The sequence below is a fragment of the Salvelinus fontinalis genome, chromosome 27 (genome assembly GCF_029448725.1).
Source record: "Salvelinus fontinalis isolate EN_2023a chromosome 27, ASM2944872v1, whole genome shotgun sequence".
NCBI classification, from domain to species: domain Eukaryota; kingdom Metazoa; phylum Chordata; class Actinopteri; order Salmoniformes; family Salmonidae; genus Salvelinus; species Salvelinus fontinalis.
Genome location: NC_074691.1, coordinates 21,615,138 through 21,642,035, shown reverse-complemented (window position 1 = coordinate 21,642,035; position 26,898 = coordinate 21,615,138). Strand labels below are relative to the sequence as shown.

The window sequence follows — 26,898 nt, the reverse complement described above, 5'->3', positions numbered from 1 at the left end:
GTCAGCACCTGAATGTCAGTTGGCTTTTCATAGCCAAGCATTCAGAGGTCGAGACAGCAGGTGTGGTAGAGAGAGAGAAAGAGAGAGAGAGAGAGAGATATGGAGGGATGGAGAGAAAGAGAGGGAGGGAGGGAGGGAGGGAGGGAGGGAGGGATTATATTTCAGGGATAGTCAAAAACAGTAGATCCGGGACAAGGTAGCACATCTGGTGAACAGGTCAGGGTTCTATAGCCGCAGGCAGAACAGTTGAAACTGGAGCAGGAGCACGACCAAGTAGACTGGGGACAGCCAGGAGTCATCAGGCCAGGTAGTCCTGAGGCATGGTAGTAGGACTCAGGTCCTCCGAGAGGGGAGCAAGAGAGAGAGAGAGAGAGAGAGAGAGAGAGAGAGAGAGAGAGAGAGAGAGAGAGAGAGAGAGAGAGAGAGAGAGAGAGAGAGAGAGAGAGAGAGAGAGAGAGAGAGAGAGAGAGAGAGAGAGAGAGAATCAGAGGGAGCATAATTAAATTCACACTGGACACCAGATAAAACAGGAGAATTACACCAGATATAACAGACTGACCCTGGCCCCCGGCACATAGACTATTGCAGCATAGATACTGGAGTCTGAGACAGGGGGATTCGGGGTACACTCTGGCCCCGTCCGACGATACACCCTGACAGGGCCAACCAGGCAGGCTATAACCCCACCCACTTTGCCAAAGCACAGTCCCCACACCAGGGATATCAACAGAACACCAACTTACTACCCTGAGCTCAGGCTGACTAAGATCTGCCCACTAAGATCTCCTCTACTGCACAAGCCCGAGGGGACGCAAGACTGGACGATCACGTCAGTGACTCAACCACTCAAGTCGAGTATAGAGAAAAAAAGCTTGGCACAATGTGACGCACCACTCCTAGGGACAGCACGGAAGAGCACTAGTAAGCCAGTGACTCAGCCCTGGTAATAGGGTCAGAGGCAGAGAATCCCAGTGGAGAGAGCCAGCCAGGCAAAGACAGCAAGGGCGGTTCGTCATTCCAGTGCCTTGCCGTTCACCTTACCACCCCTGGGCCAGACTACACTCAATTACTGAAGATGAGTCTTCAGTAGAGACTTAAAGGTCGAGACCGAGTCTGCATCTCTCACATGGATAGACCATACTCTATAGGAGAAAGCCTCCAGCTGTTTGCTTAGAAATAAGGAGGACTGAGTCTTGTGACCGTGTAATGCTTTGTAGGTTAGCAGTAAAATCTATATATGATCAAATTTTGGGGTTGTAGTCAAGATTCTATCAGTCGCATTTGGCACTAACTCAAGGTAATTTAGTGCTTTACCTGGGTAGCCAGAGAGTATAGAATTGCAGTAGTCTAGAAGTGACAAAAGCATGGATTAGCTCTTCTGCATAAGTTTCAGATTTTTACAATGTTAAGAATATGGAAAAAAGCTGCCCTTGAAATATTCTTGATATGTTCGTCAAAAGAGAGATCAGGGTCCAGAGTAAGGCCGAGATCCTTCACAGTTTTATTTGAGACGTCTGTACAACTATCAAGATGAATTGGCAGATCAAACAGCAGATCTCTTTGCTTCTTGGGACCTAGAACTAGCATCTATGTTATGTTCGAGTTTAAAAGTAATACATTTGCCGCCATCCACTTCCTTCTGTCTGAAACACAGGCTTCCAGGGTAGGCAATTTTGGGGCTTCACCATTTTTCATTGGAATGTACAGCTGTGTATCGTCCGCATAGCAGTGAAAGTTGACATTGTGTTTCCGCATGACATCACCAAGAGGTAGAATATATAGTGAAAACAACAGTGGTCCTAAAACGTAACCTTGAGGAACACTGAAACTTACAATTGATTTGTCAGAGAGGACAAACCATTCACAGAGACGAACTGATATCTTTCTGACAGAAAAGATCTAAACCAGGCAAGAACTTGTCCGTGTAGACCATCTAGGGTTTCCAATCTCTGCAAAAGAATGTGGTGATCGATGGTGTCAAAAGCGGCACTAAGGTCTAGGAGCACAAGGCCAGATGCAGAGCCTTCGTCTGACGCCATTATAAGGTCATTTGTGACTCATTTCAGGAAACTAGGCATATGTCGCACGTCACTACTTTACAGGAGCGGCATTTGAACGTAAACATAAAATGTGTTTTTGGGGCAAAAATGCCTTCTGGAACATGTGAGCTTTCTTTCATGTGTCTTAATAACAAACGTGTATTCCATCTATAAATAAGAATAAAATTCTTAAATTACAACCCAGGTTTAACCACGGATAAAGACAGGAACCTTAACGTTAGCCATGTTTGGCTTAGATAATGGATGGGCTGGATATACCGGGAGATGAGTTTGTATTTGTCTTCCATGTAGCATGCTTCTGTCTATATAACTTGAGCTGTTCAGTATGTGTTGATAGTCCTTTCTGCCGCGCCGTTTTTGAAATATATAACGTTAGCCATTGAGAAAAACAAAAGTTTTGCAACTTTCCTCAACAACATTAATGCTCTGAATTTAGCCGTCGCTATCGATAGTTTAGTTGGAAAAAGTGATGGGCTACTTTCTGCACACTTAAAAAATTAAGGAGAGCCACACACTCTAGGAGCTCAGATGCAAAAATATTTATGTCCAACGTTTCGACAGACAAGCTGTCTTCATCAGGGTTAATTACTATACTACTTTCTGCACATGCCACGGTCAGTGTGAACCAGAGTGACTTGACACAACGCTGGCCAAACAAGATGTAGCTTCAAACAAAACGGAGTTAAATGGTTCCAATCTGCCGTGAAGCGTTCATCCATGTATACGGCCTCCCGGGTGACGCAGTGGTCTAGGGCACTGCATCGCAGTGCTAGCTGCGCCACCAGAGTCTCTGGGTTCGCGCCCAGGCTCTGTCCGTGGGGCGACGCACAATTGGCATAGCGTCGTCCGGGTTAGGGAGGGTTTGGCCGGTAGGGATATCCTTGTCTCAGTATGTAAAAATAAAAATGTATGCACTCTACTGTAAGTCGCTCTGGATAAGAGCGTCTGCTAAATGACAAAAAAAAAAAAAAAACATGGAAAAATGTAAGAGTCTAGCTACATTTTCACATATACCTTTCTAATTTTATCAGAAAGTAATTTTTATTGCAAGTTAAGCGTACTGTTAGTTAGCTAGCAAACGTTAGCTTGCTGGCTCGCTAGCTAACGTTACGTGTATGATCTGTGTAGTAATATTATTTGAATCAGAAACCCATTTGCATTGCTAGTTATAGCATAATGTTAGCTAGCTGACATTGAATGTAGTTTGTTAGCTTTAGCTACCTGCAGATTGATACTATAGCTATGACAATGTTTGTATTAGTAGTAGTATGAGTTGGGATTATACCGGTTCATTGTTTAGCTAGCTAGCTACTTAGCTAGCTAAACATTAGCCAGGTGTGTCTGGGGTTGATTATAGCAATCTATTGTATTTCATGAACATGTGTATATGTCTAGACAATATCCACTTAGCTAGATGTGGCTGGGGGTGGTTATAGCATTTCCTTCATATCATATCTAATAATGATGAAATATTCATAAAATATTTGTATCTGGACGCTGTCGGTTTCTGATATTTCTACTATGCAAGTAACCACTTCACTGTCCTGTTAACACCTTTGGATCCTGTGCATGTGAAAAATAAACTTAGATTTTATTTGAAATAATGTGTGTTTACCACATGGCCGAACATGTGAATCCTGAATGGGAGTAGACAAACAAGAGCTCTCCAGTAGGTGTACCAAATAATGCAAGGGCCATTTTCTCAACATCTTATAAAATTACAAAGCGGAATTACTTTTGCATTGATCCTCAACTGTAGTGTATGATATACCATTTTATAGCTCTGAGTCTCTATTTTTATCCATGTAAAAAACACAATTTCAAATGTTGCTACAAAAGACCGAATCAAGGCAATTGGTCACATTTACCACCTTCACGAGTGCAGTCTCAGTACTATGACAGGGTCTAAGACCAAACTGGAGCATTTCCTATACATTATTTGTCTTCAGGATGGCAACAGATTTTTCAAAAAATGTTGAGAGGAATGGGAGATTGGATATATAGGCCAGCAGTTTTTTACTTTTTCCAGGAAAAGGTTTGGCTTTTTCAACATAGGCTTTATTACTGCCACTTTTAATTACTTTGGTACACATCCAAAAGATAGAGAACCGTTTATTATGTTCAACATAGGAGGGCCAAGCACAGGAAGTTGCTCTTTCAGCAGCTGGAAGGTTTAGAGGCCATCACTATTTTCGTGAATGTGTCATGAAAAACGTAAGTGTCTCCATCAATCCTAGGTCCTAGCAGTTCTGTGAAGACTCTGGACAACTGAGTTTAAGAAAAATACGCAGATTCAAAGAAGCTCTCCAGGGGGTGGTGCGGTCTGCACAACGCATCACCTGGGGCAAACTATTAGGCAGTTGTTGGGAATTGTTAGATTATTTGTTAGATATTGCTGCACTGTCGGAACTAAAAGCACAAGCATTTCGCTACACTCACAATAACATCTGCTAACCATATGTATGTGACCAATAAAATTGGATTTGATTTGAGTCTGTAATTTACTTTCTGATGATCATGATCTTTTTGTCTAAGAAGTTAATGAATACATCACCGTAGAAGTGAAAGTCATCCTCTCTTGGGGAATGCTGCTTTTTAGTTAGCTTTGCGACAGTATCAAAAACACATTTTGGATTGTTCTTATTCTCCTCAGTTGGGTTGTAAAAATAGGCTAATCAAGCGAGGGCTCTTCGATATAGCATGGTACTGTCTTTCCAAGCTAGTCGGAAGACTTCCAGTTTGGTGGAGCGCCATTTCCATTCTAATTTTCTGGAAGCTTGCTTCAGGGCTCAGGTATTTTCTGTATACCAGGGAGCTAGTTTCTCGTGTTATTTGTTTTTTAGGGGTGCGACTGCATCTAGGGTATTACGCAAGGTTAAATGTAGATCCTCACTTAGGTGGTTAACTGATTTTTGTACTCCGACATCATTGGGTAGAGTCTGGAAGGGCATCTAGCAATCTTTGGTAGGAATTCAGGGAACTCAGTGAGGACCGCTGTGTACAGCCCAGGAGGCCTGTAAACAGTAGCTATAAAACGTGATTGAGTAGGCTGCATAGATATCATGACTAGAAGCTCAAAAGACAAATAATTTGAAGTTGCTCTGTTGCTACTGTCTTTAAACATACAGTCCAGTTCAAAGTGAATGATGGCAGGCCCGTGTGGCAAATGGCCTACAGTAGCGCTGATTGGTTATGGCGCACCGGTCTGCGTAGACTCCGGTCCTGGACAAGACAGATGTTTTTACTAAGTTTTATTTACTGCAGTGTTTAGTAATTGTCCAAACGGTCGCTTTCCCACTGTATATTGCTATAGAATTTTCACAAATGCCTTACTATATGTCATTCCCAAACATTCTATAAATGTATGAAAAGGTGAAAATGACCATATCTAAGATCATGCTCATCAGAAAAGGTAAAAAAAGGTGTAATATCAAATCAAACTGTATTTGTCACATGCGCCGAATACAACAAGTGTAGACTTTACCGTGAATGCTTACATACAAGACTTTAACCAAAAGTGCAGTTTAAGAAGAATAAAATATTTAGCAAGTAGACTAAAATAAAATAATAAAAAGTAACACAATAAGAATAACAATAAAGAGGACATATACAGGGGGCACCGAGTCAGTGTGCGGGGTACAGGCTAGTTGAGGTAATCTGTACATGTAGGTGGGGGCGAAGTGACTATGTATAGGTAAACAAACAGCAAATAGCAGCAGTGTACAAAGAAAGGGGGGGGTTGTCAATGTAAATTGTCCGGTTGCAATTTAATGAATTGTTCAGCAGTCTTATGGTTAGAAGCTGTTGAGGAGCCTTTTGGTCCTAGACTTGGCACTCCGGTACCGCTTGCCATGCGGTAGCAGAGAAAACAGTCTATAACTTGGGTGACTGGACCTGCCTGGACCTGGACGTGCTTCTACACCTGCATTGCTTGCTGTTTGGGGTTTTAGGCTGGGTTTCTGTACAGCACTTCGAGATATTAGCTGATGTACGAAGGGCTATATAAAATAAACTTGATTTGATTTGATTTGATTTGACTGGAGTCTCTGACAATTTTATGGGCTTTCCTCTGACCGCCTATTACATACTAGGTCCTGGATGGCAGGAAGCTTGTGTTACGTTCCCCAGTTTCTGTGTTGTGGATTGTGTAATTGTATGTGTGTGTTTCAAGATGGCTTCCTGAAATTCCCCGAAGCAGTTGATCGGTCAGACATTGCTAATTGGAGCTGACCCCGCCCTCTCGTCAGAAACAGCTGTCTTCAATTACCAACTCCTTCTGACGCTATAAAAGCCAGTGTTCTGTTGCTCAGAAGAAAGATGTTTGCTGAGATGAGGCTGATGATTAGTGTGTTAGATGTTGGTTGTTGCTGAGAGAGCTGATTGTTATGTTCTGTGCTAGTTTGTTGCTCAGAGAGAGCTTCTTTAATGTCCTGAGTTAGTTTTTTCTCAGTTTTTGTTGTGAGATAGTTTGTAATATTCTATTTCATTTGTTCCCAGGGGGGAAGGGGAAGGCACCTAGGGAGTGCTTAGGCAAGAGGCCCGCGGGCATACATATACCCGTAGTATATTCACTGTCTATTCACACTAGGTAAGACCTGGGCGGACCACCCCCTGTATTTTGGTTAGTGCACCAGGTGGTGCAAGTTAGGTAAGTAGTGGTTAGGCAGGTAAAGTAGGAAAGGGGGCTTTGATATTTACTTTCTCTGCGTTGATTCCGTTCAGCCCCTTTTCCCCAAAATTACCATGTGACGGAATAAATTCCTTGTAAACGGTACCACTCTATTCCTTTGTCATCCTTACTCGCACCTACAGTCCCATACCTCTTTCACTTCCTATAGGAGTTGAGTTGTAGCAGGGTGTTGCTTTCCCTCTTCCTAGAGGCATACCTAACAGCTTGGCCCCAGTGATGTACTGGGCCATTCGCACTACCCTCTGGCAGTGCCTTATGATCAGATGCCGAGCAGTTGCCATGCCAGGTGGTGATGCAACCGGTCAAGATGCTCTCGATGGTGCAGCTGTAGAACCTTTTGAGTGTCTGGGGACCCATGCCAAATCTTTTCAGTCTCCTGAGGGGGAGAAGGTTTTGTCGGAACCTTTTCATGACTATCTTGGTATGTTTGAACCATGATAGTTTGTTGGTGATGTGGACACCAAGGAACTTTAAACTCTCGACCCGGTCCATTACAGCCCTGTCGATGTTAATGTTGCCTACCCTTACCACCTGGGGGCGGCCCGTCAGGATGTCCAGGATCCAGTTGCAGAGGGAGGTGTTTAGTCCCAGAGTCCTTAGCTTAGTTATGAGCTTCGTGGGCACTATGGTGTTGAACGCTGAGCAGTAGGCAATGAACAGCATTCTCACTTAGGTGTTCCTTTTGTCCAGGTGAGCAGTGTGGAGTGCGATTGAAATTGAGTCATCTGTTGGGGCAATATGCACATTGGAGTGGGTCTAGGGTGTCTGGGAGGATGCTGTTGATGTGAGCCATGACCAGCCTTCAAAGCACTTCATGGCTACCGACGTGAGTGCAACGGGGCGGTAATCATTTAGGCAGGTTACCTTCACTTCCTTGGGCACAGGGACTATGCTGGTCTGCTTGAAACTTGTAGGTATTACAGACTCGGTCACGGAGAGGTTGAAAATGTCAGTGAAGACACTTGACAGTTCTTCCGCGCATGCTTTGAGTATACGTCCTGGTAATCCATCTGGCCCAGTGGCTTTGTGAATGTTGACCTGTTTAAAGATTTTGTTCACATCGGCTACTGAGAGCGTTATCACACAGTCATCCAGAACAGCTGGTGCTCTCGTGCATGCTTAAGTGTTGCTTGCCTCGAAGTGAGCATAAAAGGCATTTAGCTCAACTGGTAGGTTCGCGTCACTGGGCAGCTAGCATCTGGGTTTCCCTTTGTAGTCATATTCTTCCTTGAACAGATTTTAATACGATTTCATGTTGCTAAAATATTGTTAATTCCACTTTAAATGAATAGGGATTTTATATGTAATTCTATGATTAGGCCCATAAAAAATACAATAAAAAGAGCATGCCGGGAAGAAATTAAAACTTTTTCACCCCTGCCCATACTGTCTGTAAGGACTCATAAATCATGTGGAAATCAAAGCCTCTCTGACAGATAGAGAATATGAGTGGAAATCCTAACAACACAACAATTCACCAGTTCTTCTGTATCTTCACCCCTCACCCCTCCTCCTTCATCCTTCCCCTCCTTCATCCTTCCCCTCTTGAGTATGTGTATGAGTGAGATTGGGCATCTGATAAAGACTTGGATGTGTGTGTGCGTGTGACAGAAGACTCTATCATATGGGTGATGGTTGAGAGGTTAGCTGTCAGCATGGCTACAATAGTCTCCATGGGCTGCTGGGTCTGGGCGTGAGGCTGGTTATGGGTCTGGTTGGTCAGTGAGGAGTCTCTGTGGCCATGGCCCTTCCTCCCTAGGTAGAGCCTGTCACTCTGGCCTCTTCCTTGCTCTGCTTCCCATCTGCCTTGGGGGGTCCACAGGAGGCGGCTGGGACAGGCAAAACATAAATATAGGTTTTCATTGAAATTCCAATTCAAAGAAACAAAATTAGAAAAGTGTCAGCAAACTGCTTTAGCCCTTTCAGAGAGATGAACGTGAGAAGAATCATAGATTGAAAGAGCAGCCTTGACGTGTCAGGGTATTTTAGTGACAACGACAATCGATCAAACCAGTCTAAATGCTTATGCAGTATCTTGTCTTATGTTTGTCTTATATTCCCAGCACTTTCACAGCCTTATACTCAAATGTTTATGCAGGCTAGATTGAATATCTAGTCCTCAGTTTCACTTTTCTACCATTTGTCCCCAGACCAACTCACTAATAACTAATTAAACAACTCTGAGATGCCCAACCCAAAAGGGGTCATTCACCCTAAATGGTTGTTTACTTACCCCTCACTATAGTTTAAGTAGCAGAAAAACAATATTGTATGATGAAAGTTGTGCCTCCCGGACTGAGTCTGAGTGTGATTGACAGTCTGGCTAACAGTCTATTAATGGATTCATGGCATATTTTAGGACAGACAGGCAACATGCTGCTGCTGTGTTCACACAGAGAGGGAGAGAGAGACTATGAGCAGGAGACACATAGTCATCATAACACTGACAATAAACTGGTAATGTCGTAGACTCACTAGAGAAAAACAGAAGAACCTATATTGTCATCTATCTGAGCAAACATGGCAGTATCAGGGAGTGTGTGGGAGGTTGGGAGGGAGGTAAACAGTATATGATATAATGGTACACTGAGACAGACGGCTGTGAGAGCTGACAGATATCTCTAAAGTGATAGGCCTATCACAGTATAGGTAAATGACTGTAATAGACAGTTAATTAAATACAGTACAGTACATGAACAAAGAGAATACACTGATATGACGCAACACCTACTGAGCTAATTAATACTCTGTCAACATGATTGCCAGTGACACAGGAAATATATGAAAGAACAATGTGTGATCTGTCTTGTCTTCCATCCCTGCTTGAAACAATGTGACTTACCGTTGTTAGAATAGAATGGGAATACTGGGATGACCACGTGGCCTGTCCCAGTAATACTGGTCACCTATTCCTCAAGGTCTAGGAGAGAAAGGCGGAAGTGAAAGTCCGCTTTGGACGTGTGGAACTGGACCGTACCAATATGGTACGTGGTCACCTTCACACAATACCTGTCACAATATACAGAGTTTATTATTGGTAGAGGCAGGAGTGTTTCCTCACCATGTGACACGTGTTTACATGAATATGCTTAATAAAACCTATTTGAAACAAGCCATTACACACCGTTATTATCGTGGCATTTCATTATTATTATGGTTATTACTTACTAAATATGAATCAACAAATTAGGAAATGCCAGGTTGGAGAGGATCTGTCGCATTTTCATATTGACAACATTAACCGAGTCAAAATCAAGAAATATGCCTTCCTTGTCTGCTGGCTTTTCTGCATATTTTTTTTTTTTATATGGATCCTATTTCGACACACAAAACCATTCACACTAATTCAGATGGGTTTCCTCACATTTTTCCCGAAATCGTCGCCTGACGTCACAAAACCCGCTGCTGTGGTCATTTGATGGCAGTGGCATTGGCATATGTTCTTCAAAGAGCAGTAAGGAGAGACATCATTTAGACTAAACTACTGAAAACAGGCCTTTTACAAGATTACATCATGACAGGAGCGTTTGATTCCTATTAAAGAGACGAAGTCCAGACCGACTACTTTAGGAAACATTCTGAATGGACAGATAAGCCTATAGAGAGAATCAGTGAACTCACACATACACACCCCTGTAAAAGGATCTGTCAACCACCAGTGTATGACAGACACAAGAGTAAATATTTATCCTTTTCTTAAAACGTATTATCAAACCTAGGCCCACCTTAAGCTTTTTGATAGTAGGTTATAAGTTAGTAAATTGACAAGGAAAGTATGAAGGGGAGAGAGATAGCTGTCGAATAGTATGAAGATTAAATGCACAGTAATTAAAATAGAAACAAATACACCCAACATGTCCATAGCCTATTTATCAGCATTGATTAGTCTATAATTGAAGAAAATAGTTTGTATCAGATTATACAATGCCAGGTTGGAGAGGCGCATTGTCCATTTGACACAACATTAGCACAATATAGGCTTCTTCTTGACTGCTGTTGAATAATGAATGAATAGTCAAACACATGCAACATTTTTTAAAAGAAGACTAATTGATTTATGTACTAGCAAGCAATGAAAATGTGCATTGTATAAAAGAAAGGCCCTACAGACTAGCACTTTTTCACCCCTGCGCATCAAGTGGATTAGCTGCTGACGCATCAAAGAACAGTTGGAAAGACTAAATGTAGAAAGTTTAATTGACAGTCTACATTAGCTAAACCATTGCTTTTAATCATTAGTAAACACTCACATTATTAGATAAAGTTTATTTACATTAATATAAAGTGAATACAACAATGTTTTTCTTCAAAAATGAATGTAGGCCTATTGAAATGGTTTTGATAGTTATTTTATTTTCCTGACGGTCCTAATGCATAACCATCAGTTACACGGTTATTCAATTACCGTCACAGCCCAAATTCACTGTGATCTAAAAGGTCAACACTCCTGCTCTGAGACGATTGATACAGACGGCACCAAAACTCCTGGGGGGGAAGATCACTTATTTGGTATAGAGAGGGCTGAGAGTAACTGCATGACACTGTAATCTCCTTTTTCAACTTCACTCCAAAATGTTGGAGTTGACAAAGGACAAAGACAGGGTTTGTCTGTGTTAGGTGAAGCAGCACACAGGAGGCTGTGAGGGAGTAAGAGCTACCAAGGTGAGGACACGGAAATACATCATGTGGAAGGGAAGGATGCTAATAGATTTGTACCTGGGTGACCCAGTGCATTCAGACTCTACATATCCTATCTGGAGCGTGTTACAGAACTGAAGCTCAACACACTGGGAACAACTGACAGAGAGGAGGACAAATAAACAGAGAAAAAGGGGTCAAACAGAATATGAGGCAGATACATAAGGCCAGAATTCCCCCAGAAATGATACTGAACTGCATAATCAATGTGTGAAACTGGTCATGTACATAATCAGTCCCTTATGAGTTCTCTAGAAGTATACAGTTACATGTACTAGTTACAATAATCTATTATGATTATTACATTTCTTGTTGGTTTTATTTAAGTGCAGAAGTATACTATAGGGAGCTTCTCTCTGGGTTCGAAGGCTGAGGAGAGTGGAAACACGACTCTGACCGTGCCGGGGGCTTGTCACACACGCGGCACACATGCACAGTGGCACTAGGGCTGGGAATTGTCAGGGACTTCACAATACGAAATGATCACGATACGTAGGTGCCAATAAGATATGCATTGCGATTCTCACGATTCTATATGTATTGCGATTCGATACTCTGTTTCATTGCGATTCGATGTTCCAATCATATTGCTCACCATATGTCTGCTGCTGAGGGACAAGAAAGAGCCATGAGAAAATGAGTTTTGATCAGTCATGGAAATAAAACTGCTGAAAACAAATTGGCTCCCTTTTTAAAAGAAGATGAACAAGCTATGAGGGAAAGATTCTGGAGTTTTTGTGCAGGTACAACCAACTAGCACAAAAAAGTGTTGTCAAAACGATACGATATATCATCAAAAATAATAATCCCGATATGGAACTGTATCGATTTTTCCCCCCATCACCAGCGAGCATGCACATATGCACACAGGCACACACACAACCCTCACCCCCCAGGCAGCGGGTCATTCAGTAGACGCTCCGAGCCGATTGGAGCAGAGAGAGAATAACAGCAGATGGTACCACCTGTAGACAATGGAACACAATGTGGAAAAATACTCCCCTCCCCTCCACCGTGAGGCTGAGCCACAGCCATAGGACTCACTGAGGAGGACAGGGATAGACTCTGGACATGCATGAAAGAGGTGAAATTAATTGCTTCCATGCCACACAATGCACATGGCTGGCACAGTGTCACAACAGTGTGCCAAGCCATATTGTCATATGTACCCAGTGTGCAGTGTGTTGGCTAAATGCGATTTTTCTGTGTGCTGTGTGAGATTGTGTGTGTGTGTGTGTGTGTGTGTGTGTGTGTGTGTGTGCGTGCGTGCGTGCGTGCGTGCGTGCGTGCGTGCTGCGTGAGTGCTGTCTTGGGCTAGCTGATAAAATTTGTACCTCAATAGGGACACAACATTTTTCTTTACATCTGATTCCACACGGGCCCAAATCTCTGTCTTTGATGCTCTGACATTTTCTTTTATGCCTCGAACACACACACACACACACACACACACACACACACACACACACACACACACACACACACACACACACACACACACACACACACACACACACTCAGTTAAGTAGCAGACATCCATAAAAGATGAAAGACATTCACTTAAAGCTAAAAACATGAGAACATCGTTATAATACTTGACCTAGTTGAAGGTAAAAAGACGAGGTGGATTTCCAGATGTATTTTTTATCAAATAATTTGTGACGGAAAAGAAAAAAGCCATTAATACCTCACATTCACTGTGACACTCATCTCCACCCCTGCTGCACTAGCCCTGCTCCGGAGCCATTCATAAAATATGTAATACTGCATATCTCCTGGCTCTGTCACTGAGTGAGTGAGTGAGTGAGTGAGTGAGTGAGTGAGTGAGTGAGTGAGTGAGTGAGTGAGTGAGTGAGTGAGTGAGAGTGTGAGTGAGTGAGTGAGTGAGTGAGTGAGTGAGTGAGTGAGTGAATGTGTGAGGGAGTAAGTGAGTGTGTGAGGGAGTGAGTGAGTGTGTGAGGGAGTGAGTGAGTGAGTGAGTGAGTGAGTGAGTGTGTGAGAGAGACAGAGAGTCAAGGGACGTTTCAATGACAGGCGTTTCTCACCTGGCACAGTCCCCATGCTTAAGAGGCCCTCTCCAAATCAATAGAACCATTACAGGCCGGGCTGAAAAAGTCAAATCATCTTGTCGAGAGACGACTGTGTGTGACAGACAGGGCGGCTGAGGCAGCTAACACTAAACACAGACAGAGTGGCCACCAATGAGCCTGAGACATCGGTTGGTGATGTCAGAGGTAAAAATTACAGGCCAATTTCTACTTTTTCAAATGTGTTCCCAAACGTGCTTTGAAAAGTGTGGTGAGTTTAAAATGTAAGGCTTGGTATTACAGTGTGTCAGTGGCTGGAATAGTTATTGTGATAAATATGGTATCTAGGCCCTCTACCAAAACAACATATTTTCTTGAACAACCAGTAGTCAGGAAAAACTGCTGTCTCTAACGGTACTGTGTAGCTGTGATGGAATTTGTGTATTTTCCTAATAACAGGTCTGTGAGTGTAACAGGGAGAGGAGAGTTCGGTGAGTGCTGGAATCCTATGTCTCATGTCTCTGCTCCTGGCCTCAGTATTGTGTTCTGACAGGCTGGACAGGACAGAAAACCTCCGAGCCTTGGTAATAAATAGTCTGTCCATGTCTCTCACCTCCAAAATAACCTCCATCCCACTCTCTCCCTCTCGCTACACTCTCCCTCAACTGGTAAACCTGTCACTGTAGAGATGTTTGGATGTTCGAGGGGGAGCAGGTGGGTGGGTCAATGTGTCTGTGTATGAATGTGGGCGGTGTGTCTGTGTGTGTATTTGTGTATGTGTGTGTGTGTGTGTGTGTGTGTGTGTGTGTGTGTGTGTGTGTGTGTGTGTGTGTGTGTGTGTGTGTGTGTGTGTGTGTGTGTGTGTGTGTGTGTGTGTGTGTGTGTGTGTGTGTTATCCGGCCCACCCCACCCCTCCATCCCTTCATCTGTCATGGTGTATTAGTCAGAGTGGCAGCCTCATCAATAAGTCTCTGTCGCAGCCCAGAGGCTCACAGATTCTCCACACAGAGAGAGAAAGAGAGAGAGAGAAAGAGAGAGAGAGAGAGAGAGAGAGAGAGAGAGAGAGAGAGAGAGAGAGAGAGAGAGAGAGAGAGAGAGAGAGAAAGAAAAACCCCAAGCCGAGCAGCTCTCACCCCCTCTGAGCACCCCCCCTGTCAGCCACCCTGATAGCCCTCCTGACAACCCCCCCACACCCACTGAGGACAAACACAAGACACAGATTGTCATTCTTATGGACTCAAATGGGAAATATATAGAAGAAAAAATACTTTTTCCCAAACACAGTGTGTCTAAACTCTGGTGTCCAAACACCCAGCGCGCACTAGACCTTCTGTCTGAGGACAAACTAGGCTCACCTAGCCACATAATAATACACACAGGCACAAACGACCTGAGAGCACAGCAGGAAAGGGTGGCCACAGCACTGAAGGGAGTGATTGAAAAAGCTTCTTCTACTTTCCCCAACGCACAAGTGGTTATCTCCACCCTGCTACCACGAAAAGACTTCCACCCTGCTACAATACAGCGGGTAAACGCAAGCATTTCCCGTGACTGTGCCTCAAAACCAAATGTTTTTCTGGCACACCACTCCACCCTGGACTTGAACAGCCTCTATGACCAGGTCCACCTCTACAAGGCAGCAGTGCCCACCTTTGCCCGGACTCTAAAGGACATCGCTCTCAAACGAAGCCCCAACACTTCACACAGGAGCAACAGATCAATAGACACCCCACCCAGACCAGCGAGACACCCTCCAAGACCTCCAGGACCCCCCCCTGGACCTACACACCCCCCCCACATCAACCATGCCCACACCCAATTTAGGCCCCCTCAGATCAGACCCATGCCACTCCTGCCCATCCCATGCACCCCACCCCCGCAAAGAGGGCATCAACATGGAAGTCACACATACGCCCAGGTAGTGAGCGGGCAAACAGGCCCAACCCCCACTCTTACACTCGCCCAAGCCAACGGCATGTACCAGATGCTCAGCAGGCTCTGCTCACACTTACTGGCCTGAGGCCAAACCCCGACCAACAACATTGGACACTTTATGGAACAAAAAGCCTTCACTATATCATCCTGGAATATCCAAGGTCTGAGGTCATCTGCCTTTGGCCTAAAGAGCAGGAACCCGGACTTCACCAAAGAAATCGGTAATGCAGACATTGTCATCCTGCAAGTAACCTGGTACAGAGGAGACGGACCCACTGGTTGCCCTCTAGGTTACAGAGAGCTGGTAGTCCCATCCACCAAACTACCAGGTGTGAAACAGGGAAGGGACTCTGGGGGAATGCTAATTTGGTATAGAGCAGACCTAACTCACTCCATTAAATTAATCAAAACAGGAACATTTTACATTTGGCTAGAAATTCAAAAGGAAATTATCTTAACAGAGAAAAATGTCCTCCTGTGTGCTACCTATATCCCCCCACTAGAATCCCCATACTTTAATGAAGAGAGCTTCTCCATCCTGGAGGGGGAAATCAATCATTTCCAGGCCCAGGGACATGTATTAGTCTGTGGCGACCTAAATGCCAGAACTGGACAGGAACCTGACACCCTCAGCACACAGGGGGACAAACACCTACCTGGAGGTGACAGCATTCCCTCCCCCATATGCCCACCTAGGCACAACTATGACAACATAACCAACAAAAACGGGTCACAACTCCTGCAGCTCTGTCGCACGCTGGGTATGTACATAGTCAATGGTAGGCTTCGAGGGGACTCTTATGGTAGGTACACCTATAGCTCATCTCTTGGCAGTAGCACTGTAGACTACTTTATCACTGACCTCAACCCAGAGTCTCTCAGAGCGTTCACAGTCAGCCCACTGACACCCCTATCAGACCACAGCAAAATCACAGTCTACTTGAACAGAGCAATACTCAATCATGAGGCATCAAAGCCAAAGGAACTGAGTAACATTAAGAAATGCTATAGATGGAAGGAATGCAGTTTGGAAACCTACCAAAAAACAATTAGGCAACAGCAAATTCAATCCCTTTTAGACAACTTCCTGGGTAAAACGTTCCACTGCAATAGTGAAGGTGTAAACTTGGCAGTAGAAAATCTTAACAGTATATTTGACCTCTCAGCTTCCCTATCAAATCTAAAAATCTCAAATAGAAAACCGAAGAAAATGAACAACAATGACAAATGGTTTGATAAAGAATGCAAAAATCTAAGAAATAAATTGAGAAACCTGTCCAACCAAAAACATAGAGACCCGGAAAACCTGAGTCTACGCCTTCACTATGGTGAATCACTAAAACAATACAGAAATACACTACGGAAAAAAAAGGAACAGCACGTCAGAAATCAGCTCAATGTAATTGAAGAATCCATAGACTCTAACCAATTCTGGGAAAATTGGAAAACACTAAACAAACAACAACACGAAGAATTATCTATCCAAAATGGAGATGTATGGGTAAACCACTTCTCCAATCTTTTTGGCTCTATAACAAAGAATAAAGAGCAAAAACATATACATGATCAAATACAAATCCTAGAATCAACTATTAAAGACTACCAGAACCCACTGGATTCTCCAATTACCTTGAATGAGTTACAGGACAAAATAAAAACCCTCCAACCCAAAAAGGCCTGTGGTGTTGATGGTATCCTTAATGAAATGATCAAATATACAGACAACAAATTCCAATTGGCTATATTAAAACTCTTTAACATCGTCCTTAGCTCTGGCATCTTCCCCAATATTTGGAACCAAGGACTGATCACCCCAATCCACAAAAGTGGAGACAAATTTGACCCCAATAACTACCGTGGAATATGCGTCAACAGTAACCTTGGGAAAATACTCTGCATTATCATTAACAGCAGACTCGTACATTTCCTCAATGAAAACAATGTACTGAGCAAATGTCAAATTGGCTTTTTACCAAATTACCGTACAACAGACCATGTATTCACCCTACACACCCTAATTGACAACCAAACAAACCAAAACAAAGGCAAAGTCTTCTCATGCTTTGTTGATTTCAAAAAAGCCTTTGACTCAATTTGGCATGAGGGTCTGCTATACAAATTGATGGAAAGTGGTGTTGGGGGTAAAACATACGACATCATAAAATCCATGTACACAAACAACAAGTGTGCGGTTAAAATTGGCAAAAAACACACACATTTCTTCACACAGGGTCGTGGGGTGAGACAGGGATGCAGCTTAAGCCCCACCCTCTTCAACATATATATCAACGAATTGGCGCGGGCACTAGAACAGTCTGCAGCACCCGGTCTCACCCTACTAGAATCCGAAGTCAAATGTCTACTGTTTGCTGATGATCTGGTGCTTCTGTCACCAACCAAGGAGGGCCTACAGCAGCACCTAGATCTTCTGCACAGATTCTGTCAGACCTGGGCCCTGACAGTAAATCTCAGTAAGACCAAAATAATGGTGTTCCAAAAAAGGTCCAGTCGCCAGGACCACAAATTCCATCTAGACACCGTTGCCCTAGAGCACACAAAAAACTATACATACCTCGGCCTAAACATCAGCACCACAGGTAGCTTCCACAGAGCTGTGAACGATCTGAGAGACAAGGCAAGAAGGGCATTCTATGCCATCAAAAGGAACATAAATTTCAACATACCAATTAGGATCTGGCTAAAAATACTTGAATCAGTCATAGAGCCCATTGCCCTTTATGGTTGTGAGGTCTGGGGTCCGCTCACCAACCAAGATTTCACAAAATGGGACAAACACCAAATTGAGACTCTGCATGCAGAATTCTGCAAAAATATCCTCCGTGTACAACGTAGAACACCAAATAATGCATGCAGAGCAGAATTAGGCCGATACCCACTAATTATCAAAATCCAGAAAAGAGCCGTTAAATTCTACAACCACCTAAAAGGAAGCGATTCCCAAACCTTCCATAACAAAGCCATCACCTACAGAGAGATGAACCTGGAGAAGAGTCCCCTAAGCAAGCTGGTCCTAGGGCTCTGTTCACAAACACAAACACACCCCACAGAGCCCCAGGACAACAGCACAATTAGACCCAACCAAATCATGAGAAAACAAAAAGATAATTACTTGACACATTGGAAAGAATTAACAAAAAAACAGAGCAAACTAGAATGCTATTTGGCCCTAAACAGAGAGTATACAGTGGCAGAATACCTAACCACTGTGACTGACCCAAACTTAAGGAAAGCTTTGACTATGTACAGACTCAGTGAGCATAGCCTTGCTATTGAGAAAGGCCGCCGTAGGCAGACATGGCTCTCAAGAGAAGACAGGCTATGTGCTCACTGCCCACAAAATGAGGTGGAAACTGAGCTGCACTTCCTAACCTCCTGCCCAATGTATGACCATATTAGAGAGACATATTTCCCTCAGATTACACAGATCCACAAAGAATTCGAAAACAAATCCAATTTTGATAAACTCCCATATCTACTGGGTGAAATTCCACAGTGTGCCATCACAGCAGCAAGATTTGTGACCTGTTGCCACCAGAAAAGGGCAACCAGTGAAGAACAAACACCATTGTAAATACAACCCATATTTATGTTTATTTATTTTAACTTGTGTGCTTTAACCATTTGTACATTGTTACAACACTGCATATATATAATATGACATTTGTAATGTCTTTATTGTTTTGAAACTTCTGTATGTGTAATGTTTACTGTTCATTTTTATTGTTTATTTGACTTTTGTATATTATCTACCTCACTTGCTTTGGCAATGTTAACACATGTTTCCCATGCCAATAAAGCCCCTTGAATTGAATTGAATTGAATTGAGATAGAGAGAGAGAGAGAGAGATACAGAGATACAGAGATACAGAGATACAGAGATACAGAGATACAGGGAGGAGGCAGGGAGAAGTGGATTATATTTCACAGCAGTGAGGGAAGACGTGTTTATCTGGGTAACACTAACTGCCTGGCCAGATCAATGCTCTTACCAACAAATATATGCCTTTCATTCACCTTTCACTCATTAGATAAGCAACAGTCAAACTGTTACAAACTAATTAAAGGTCTGGATAACTTCTTCTCTTTTTAATAGAGAATCTATTCTTCCATTCTTCAACTCAATGAGCAGATCTATCTATAGCAAAGAATGTATCTAATTGTGCTCTAATTGTGCCTTGTAAATTGTACCTGTGGCCATTGGAAAATTACATTGAATTGAGCAACATTGAGAAGTTTGAGTGTGTGAATGTGAGACCGTATTAACCCATTAGTACCTGGTTTAGTAGCGTTGAGGATGAGGACATTAACCCATTAGTACCTGGTTTAGTAGCGTTGAGGATGAGGACAGTATTAACCCATTAGTACCTGGTTTAGTAGCGTTGAGGATGAGGACAGTATTAACCCATTAGTACCTGGTTTAGTAGCGTTGAGGATGAGGACATTAACCCATTAGTACCTGGTTTAGTAGCGTTGAGGATGAGGACAGTATTAACCCATTAGTACCTGGTTTAGTAGCGTTGAGAATGAGGACAGTATTAACCCATTAGTACCTGGTTTAGTAGCGTTGAGGATGAGGACATTAACCCATTAGTACCTGGTTTAGTAGCGCTGAGGATGAGGACAGTATTAACCCATTAGTACCTGGTTTAGTAGCGTTGAGGATGAGGACATTAACCCATTAGTACCTGGTTTAGTAGCGCTGAGGATGAGGACAGTATTAACCCATTAGTACCTGGTTTAGTAGCGCTGAGGATGAGGACAGTATTAACCCATTAGTACCTGGTTTAGTAGCGCTGAGGATGAGGACATTAACCCATTAGTACCTGGTTTAGTAGCGCTGAGGATGAGGACAGTATTAACCCATTAGTACCTGGTTTAGTAGCGCTGAGGATGAGGACATTAACCCATTAGTACCTGGTTTAGTAGCGCTGAGGATGAGGACAGTATTAACCCATTAGTACCTGGTTTAGTAGCGCTGAGAATGAGGACAGTATTAACCCATTAGTGCCTGGTTTAGTAGCGCTGAGGATGAGGACAGTATTAACCTATTAGTACCTGGTTTAGTAGCGTTGAGAATGAGGACAGTATTAACCCATTAGTACCTGGTTTAGTAGCGTTGAGAATGAGGACAGTATTAACCCATTAGTGCCTGGTTTAGTAGCGCTGAGGATGAGGACATTAACCCATTAGTGCCTGGTTTAGTAGCGCTGAGGATGAGGACATTAACCCATTAGTACCTGGTTTAGTAGCGCTGAGGATGAGGACATTAACCCATTAGTACCTGGTTTAGTAGCGCTGAGGATGAGGACAGTATTAACCCATTAGTACCTGGTTTAGTAGCGCTGAGGATGAGGACATTAACCCATTAGTACCTGGTTTAGTAGCGCTGAGGATGAGGACAGTATTAACCCATTAGTACCTGGTTTAGTAGCGCTGAGGATGAGGACAGTATTAACCCATTAAACACCTGAACAGACACGAGGACAGTAAAGGAATGGGGATGTCAGTGTGTGCAAAGAGTGTGTGTGTGTGTGTGCACATGCTTACGTGTGTGTGAGTATATGTGTGTGTATGTATGTATGTATCCAGTGTGTGTGTGTACGTACGTATCCAGTGTGTGTGTGTATGTATGTATCCAGTGTGTGTGTGTATGTATGTATTCAGTGTGTGTGTATGTATATATTCAGTGTGTGTGTATGTATGTATCCAGTGTGTGTGTGTATGTATGTATCCAGTGTGTGTGTATGTACGTATCCAGTGTGTGATTGTATGTGTGTGTATATGTGCAGTTGAAGTTGGAAGTTTATATACACTTAGGTTGGAGTCATTAAAACTCGTTTTTCAACCACTCCACAAATTTCTTGTTAACTTCTCTAGGATAGGGGGCAGCATTTTCACGTTTGGATGAAAAGCATGCCCAGAGTAAACTGCCTCCTACTCAGTCCCAGATGCTAATACATGCATATTATTACTAGTATTGGATAGAAAACACTCTGAAGTTTCTAAAACTGTTGGAATCATGTCTGTGACTATAACAGAACTTATTTGGTAGGCAAAACCCAGAGGACAAACCATTCAGATATTTATTTTTTTGAGGTTACTCTCTTTTCAATGGGCTTCATTGGGAATCCAGATTTCTAAGGGACCTTCCTGCAGTTCCTATCGCTTCCACTGGATGTCAACAGTCTTTAGAAATTGGTTGAGGTTTTTCCTTTGAGACATGAAGAAGTAGCCATGTTCAGAATGAGGCTCCAGTGAAGTGTACTGTTTGTTAGAGGCGCGTGACCAGAAAGCATTCTACACATTGTTTTCCTCCGGTTTTGAACACAGATCATCCCGTCTTCAATTTTATCAATTATTTACGTTAAAAAATACCTAAAGTTGTATTACAAAAGTAGTTTGAAATGTTTGGACAAAGCTTACAGGTAACTTTTGAGATATTTTGTAGTCACGTTGTGCAAGTTGGAACCGGTGTTTTTCTGGATCAAACGCGCAAAATAAATTGACATTTTGGATATATATCGACGACATGAATCAAACAAAAGGACCATTTGTGATGTTTATGGGACATATTGGAGTGCCAACAGAAGAAGCTCGTCAAAGGTAGGGATGAATTATATATTTATTTCTGCGTTTTGTGTCGCGCCGGGAGGGTTGAAATATGATGGTCTGTGATTGTTAGCTGGGGTGCTATCCTCAGATAATAGCAGTGTTTGCTTTCGCCGTAAAGCATTTTTTAAATTTGACACATTGGCTGGATTCACAAGTGTAGCTTTAATTTGGTGTATTGAATGTGTGATTTCAGGAAAGTTTAATTTTTATTTGAATTTATTTGAATTTGGCGCTCTGCATTTTTACTGGATGTTGGCCAGGTTGGACGCTACCGTCCCACATATCCCAGAGAGGTTAACAAACTATAGTTTTGGCAAGTCAGTTAGGACATCTACTTTGTGCATGACACAAGTAATTTGATGAACCAGACTTGTAGACCTCCACAAGTTTGATACATCCTTGGGAGCAATTTCCAAAAGCCTGATGGTACCACGTTTATCTTTACAAACAATAGTACAAATCTTTACAAACAATAGCCATAATGACCATTGTTATGTTTGGAGGAAAAAGAGGGATGCTTGCAAGCCAAAGAACACCATCCCAACTGTGAAGCACAGGGGTGGCAACATCATGTTGTGTGGGTGCTTTGCTGCAAGAGGGACTGGTGCACTTCACAAAATAGATGGCAACATGAGAAAGGAAAATTATGTGGATATATTGAAGCAACATCTCAAGACATCAGTCAGGAAGTTAAAGCTTGGTCGCAAATGGATCTTCCAAATGGACAATGACCCCAAGCATACTTCCAAAGTTGTGGCAAAATGGCTTAAGGACAGCAAAGTCAAGGTATTGCAGTGGCCATCACAATTCCCTGACCTCAATCCCATAGAAAATTTGTGGTCAGAACTGAAAAAGTGTGTGCGAACATGGAGGCCTACAAACCTGACTCAGTTACACCAGCTCTGTCAGGAGGAATGGGCCAAAATTCACCCAACTTATTGTGAGAAGCTTGTAGAAGGCTACCCGGAAAGTTTGACCCAAGTTAAACATTTTAAAGGCAATGCTACCAATACTAATTGATTGTATGTAAACTTCTGACCCACTGGGAATGTGATGAAATAAATAAAAGCTGAAATAAATCATTCTCTCTACTATTATTCTGACATTTCACATTCTTAAAAAAAAGTGGTGATCCTAACTGACGTAAGACTGGGAATTTTTACTAGGATTAAATGTATTTGGCTAAGGCGTATGTAAACTTCCGACTTCAACTGTATGTACCCAGTGTGTGTGTATGTATGTATCCAGTGTGTGTGTATGTATGTATTCAGTGTGTGTGTATGTATATATTCAGTGTGTGTGTATGTATGTATCCAGTGTGTGTGTATGTATGTATTCAGTGTGTGTGTGTGTATGTATGTATTCAGTGTGTGTGTATGTATGTATTCAGTGTGTATGTACTGTATGTATTCAGTGTTTGTATGTATGTATCCAGTGTGTGTGTGTATGTATGTATCCAGTGTGTGTGTATGTATGTATTCAGTGTGTGTGTGTATGTATGTATTCAGTGTGTGTGTATGTATGTATTCAGTGTGTATGTACTGTATGTATTCAGTGTTTGTATGTATGTATCCAGTGTGTGTGTATGTATATATCCAGTGTGTGTGTGTATGTATGTATTCAGTGTGTGTGTATGTATGTATCCAGTGTGTGTGTATGTATGTATCCAGTGTGTATGTACTGTATGTATTCAGTGTGTGTGTATGTATGTATTCAGTGTGTGTGTATGTATGTATCCAGTGTGTATGTACTGTATGTATCCAGTGTGTGTGTATGTATGTATTCAGTGTGTGTGTATGTATGTATTCAGTGTGTGTGTATGTATATATTCAGTGTGTGTACAGTATGTATTCAGTGTGTATGTATGTATGTATCCAGTGTGTGTGTATGTATGTATTCAGTGTGTGTATGTATATATTCAGTGTGTGTACTGTATGTATTCAGTGTGTATGTACTGTATGTATTCAGTGTGTGTGTATGTATGTATTCAGTGTGTGTGTACTGTATGTATCCAGTGTGTGTGTATGTATGTATCCAGTGTGTGTGTATGTATATATTCAGTGTGTGTGTATGTATATATTCAGTGTGTGTGTATGTATATATTCAGTGTGTGTGTATGTATATATTCAGTGTGTGTGTGTATGTATATATTCAGTGTGTGTGTATGTATGTATTCAGTGTGTATGTACTGTATGTATCCAGTGTGTGTGTATGTATGTATTCAGTGTGTGTGTATGTATGTATTCAGTGTGTGTGTATGTATGTATTCAGTGTGTATGTACTGTATGTATTCAGTGTTTGTATGTATGTATCCAGTGTGTGTGTATGTATATATTCAGTGTGTATGTACTGTATGTATCCAGTGTGTGTGTATGTATGTATTCAGTGTGTATGTACTGTATGTATTCAGTGTTTGTATGTATGTATCCAGTGTGTGTGTACTGTATGTATCCAGTGTGTGTGTGAGTCCTACCCTCTGGTGATCTCGCAGCCCTCCGGCAGTGCTGAGCTGGGGGGATAGCAGGCGTCCTCCAGAGCCCTGGTGGCTGCAGAGAGCTGCAGCACGTCTGAGAAGGAGCTGACCACTCTGCCCAGGGCACTCAGGATAGACGGGGCCTGCTCACAGAAACACACTCTCCTCGGGGGGGGGGGGGGGGGGGGGGATGAATGAGGTGAATGTGGAGACTATTAAAGACAAACATAGCTAATGCTGTTCTGTCTTACCGATTCTGTCTGCTTATTCACCACATCCCAAACACACTTGTGAAAATACTAGGAAAATAGGAAGATTCAAATCTTTTGTGAAGCATCACAGCACAGTTGAAAAATATATGGCAAATAAAAATCCGAAATGGATGATGTTGGAAGATAGATGGGAAAGGTTGAGTGGAGCTGAAGGGTGGGACTAATAACAAGATAAACAATGTAGGGCATACGGGATCTGTGAAATGTGTATAGGTGCGGAGCTATTGTGAAATAGCACAGTTACAAGTAGAAATCAAACTGGATGGACAACAGAAATAGAGGCAGGACTAAGAACAAACAAGAGAGAACTATTATAAAGTAGACTGTGTCTGTAAAATGTGTATAAGATGTATAAATTGAAGGTAAAAACAGAAATGTTTATCAGTTTACTCCAATTGGGGGATCGGTGGTAGGGTTTGCGGGGAATAATAATAAAGGTATACTCTTTAAAAAAAGTATGTATGTCTATGTAGGTATGTGTATGTATATATGTGTATATGTATGCATACGTGAATGGATATATATATTTACCCCAAAAAATATGGGGGATTGGAAATGATGCAGACAATTACATTGGAAGCAACATTCTTTCCGCAATATTAAGCTGATCCACCCCCCCAAAAAAAAAATGCTGTTCTGTCTTACCGATTCTGTCTGCTTATTCACCACATCCCAAACACACTTGTGAAAATACTGCCTCATTAGAGCCAGGCGGTCATTTTCCAACCGCCTGGCTCTGCATACGGCATGAATAAGCCACCATGTTCACAGCCTTGTCTCCATAAGACCCTGCGCAGGAACAGCTCACTGCCTGCCTGCTTGACAATCCAGCCTCTCGTCTCTTCTCTTCCCCTCAGGCTGTTGGTGTATCGTGAACAGCATCAGCTTTCCATGACGGAGAGGGAGAAGCAAGAGTGAAGAGTGGATATCATCCCTAACATCAGACGTATCCCCCCCCATCTGCCAATTGTTTTCATCAGAGAGGAAGAGGAGAGAAAGGGTGATGAAGAGGAGGTATCCTCAGGATGGCTATATGCTGGGGCACTGTGAACGTTGGTGGTTTACCCAATACATTACTGGGAGCTTACGTATAGATTGTGTGATTTGCTATTCTTCTAGCCAACAGTGTCCTCTAACCTACCTTGTCGAGGTGTGGCATGACGGTCTCCTCGTCATACTGTACAGGTGGACGTGGTAGCCTAGCAGCGCCCTCATATGGATGCACAGATTCAGAGTGTTTAATAGGCATGCCTAGAGAAGGGGAGTAGAGGGGGAGGGAAAGAGGGTGAGAATGAAGGGATAGAGAGGGGGTGAGTGAGAGGAAAGAGAAGAGAGGTCAGATTAGAGAGAGAGGGCTCAGATTAGCCCTGAATGGAACGTGTTATAATTGTTCGACAACATTTATGCAAAATCAACGTCTCACCAGATAACAAACCATGAAACGTTGAATTGATAAATACCCAGTCATATTGCTAGTCCACTGAGAGCTGCTGCACCAAGGCCTAGTCAACTCTGCAGGTTCATTTCCATATACGGTAGGTTAATAATGCCTTCCCCTTAGCCCCAATTACAGAGCCGTGTCTCTGTCTGGCAGTAATGTCTGCCTGGCTGCCTGGGTCAAGTGTGGTTCATTGACAGAGAGTAGTTGTGCTAATGCACCACAGCCCACAGCAGCCTGCTGCCCTGCTAGAGCCCTGCCAGATCCCTGCCAGAGCCCTGATAGAGCCCTGATAGATCACTGATAGAGCCCTGCTAGTCCTGATAGAGCCCTGCTAGATCCCTGATAGAGCCCTGCTAGAGTCCTGAGAGAGCCCTGATAGATCCCTGCTAGAGCCCTGTTACAGTCCTGATAGAGCCCTGATAGATCCCTGCTAGATCCCTGCTAGAGCCCTGATAGAGCCCTGCTTGAGCCCTGCTAGAGCCCTGCTAGATCCCTGATAGAGCCCTTCTAGCATGACGGAGTGTAGCTGGCCTCCTGCATTCCATTAGTTTAACATAATTCAGCCATCACAGCCAAACATGATGGATGAAAACAGACCTGATTGGTGTTAAGAGAATAGGATAATGGACGTGTGTGTGTGTGTTTGTGTGTGTGTGTGTGTGTGTGTGT

The 26,898-nt window shown here is 42.9% G+C and overlaps 1 pseudogene; it reads right to left on the bottom strand.

The window, feature by feature from the left end:
• The window catches only part of LOC129825650 (uncharacterized), a 92,332-nt pseudogene that overhangs the window by 29,409 nt on the left and 36,025 nt on the right, over positions 1-26,898 (bottom strand).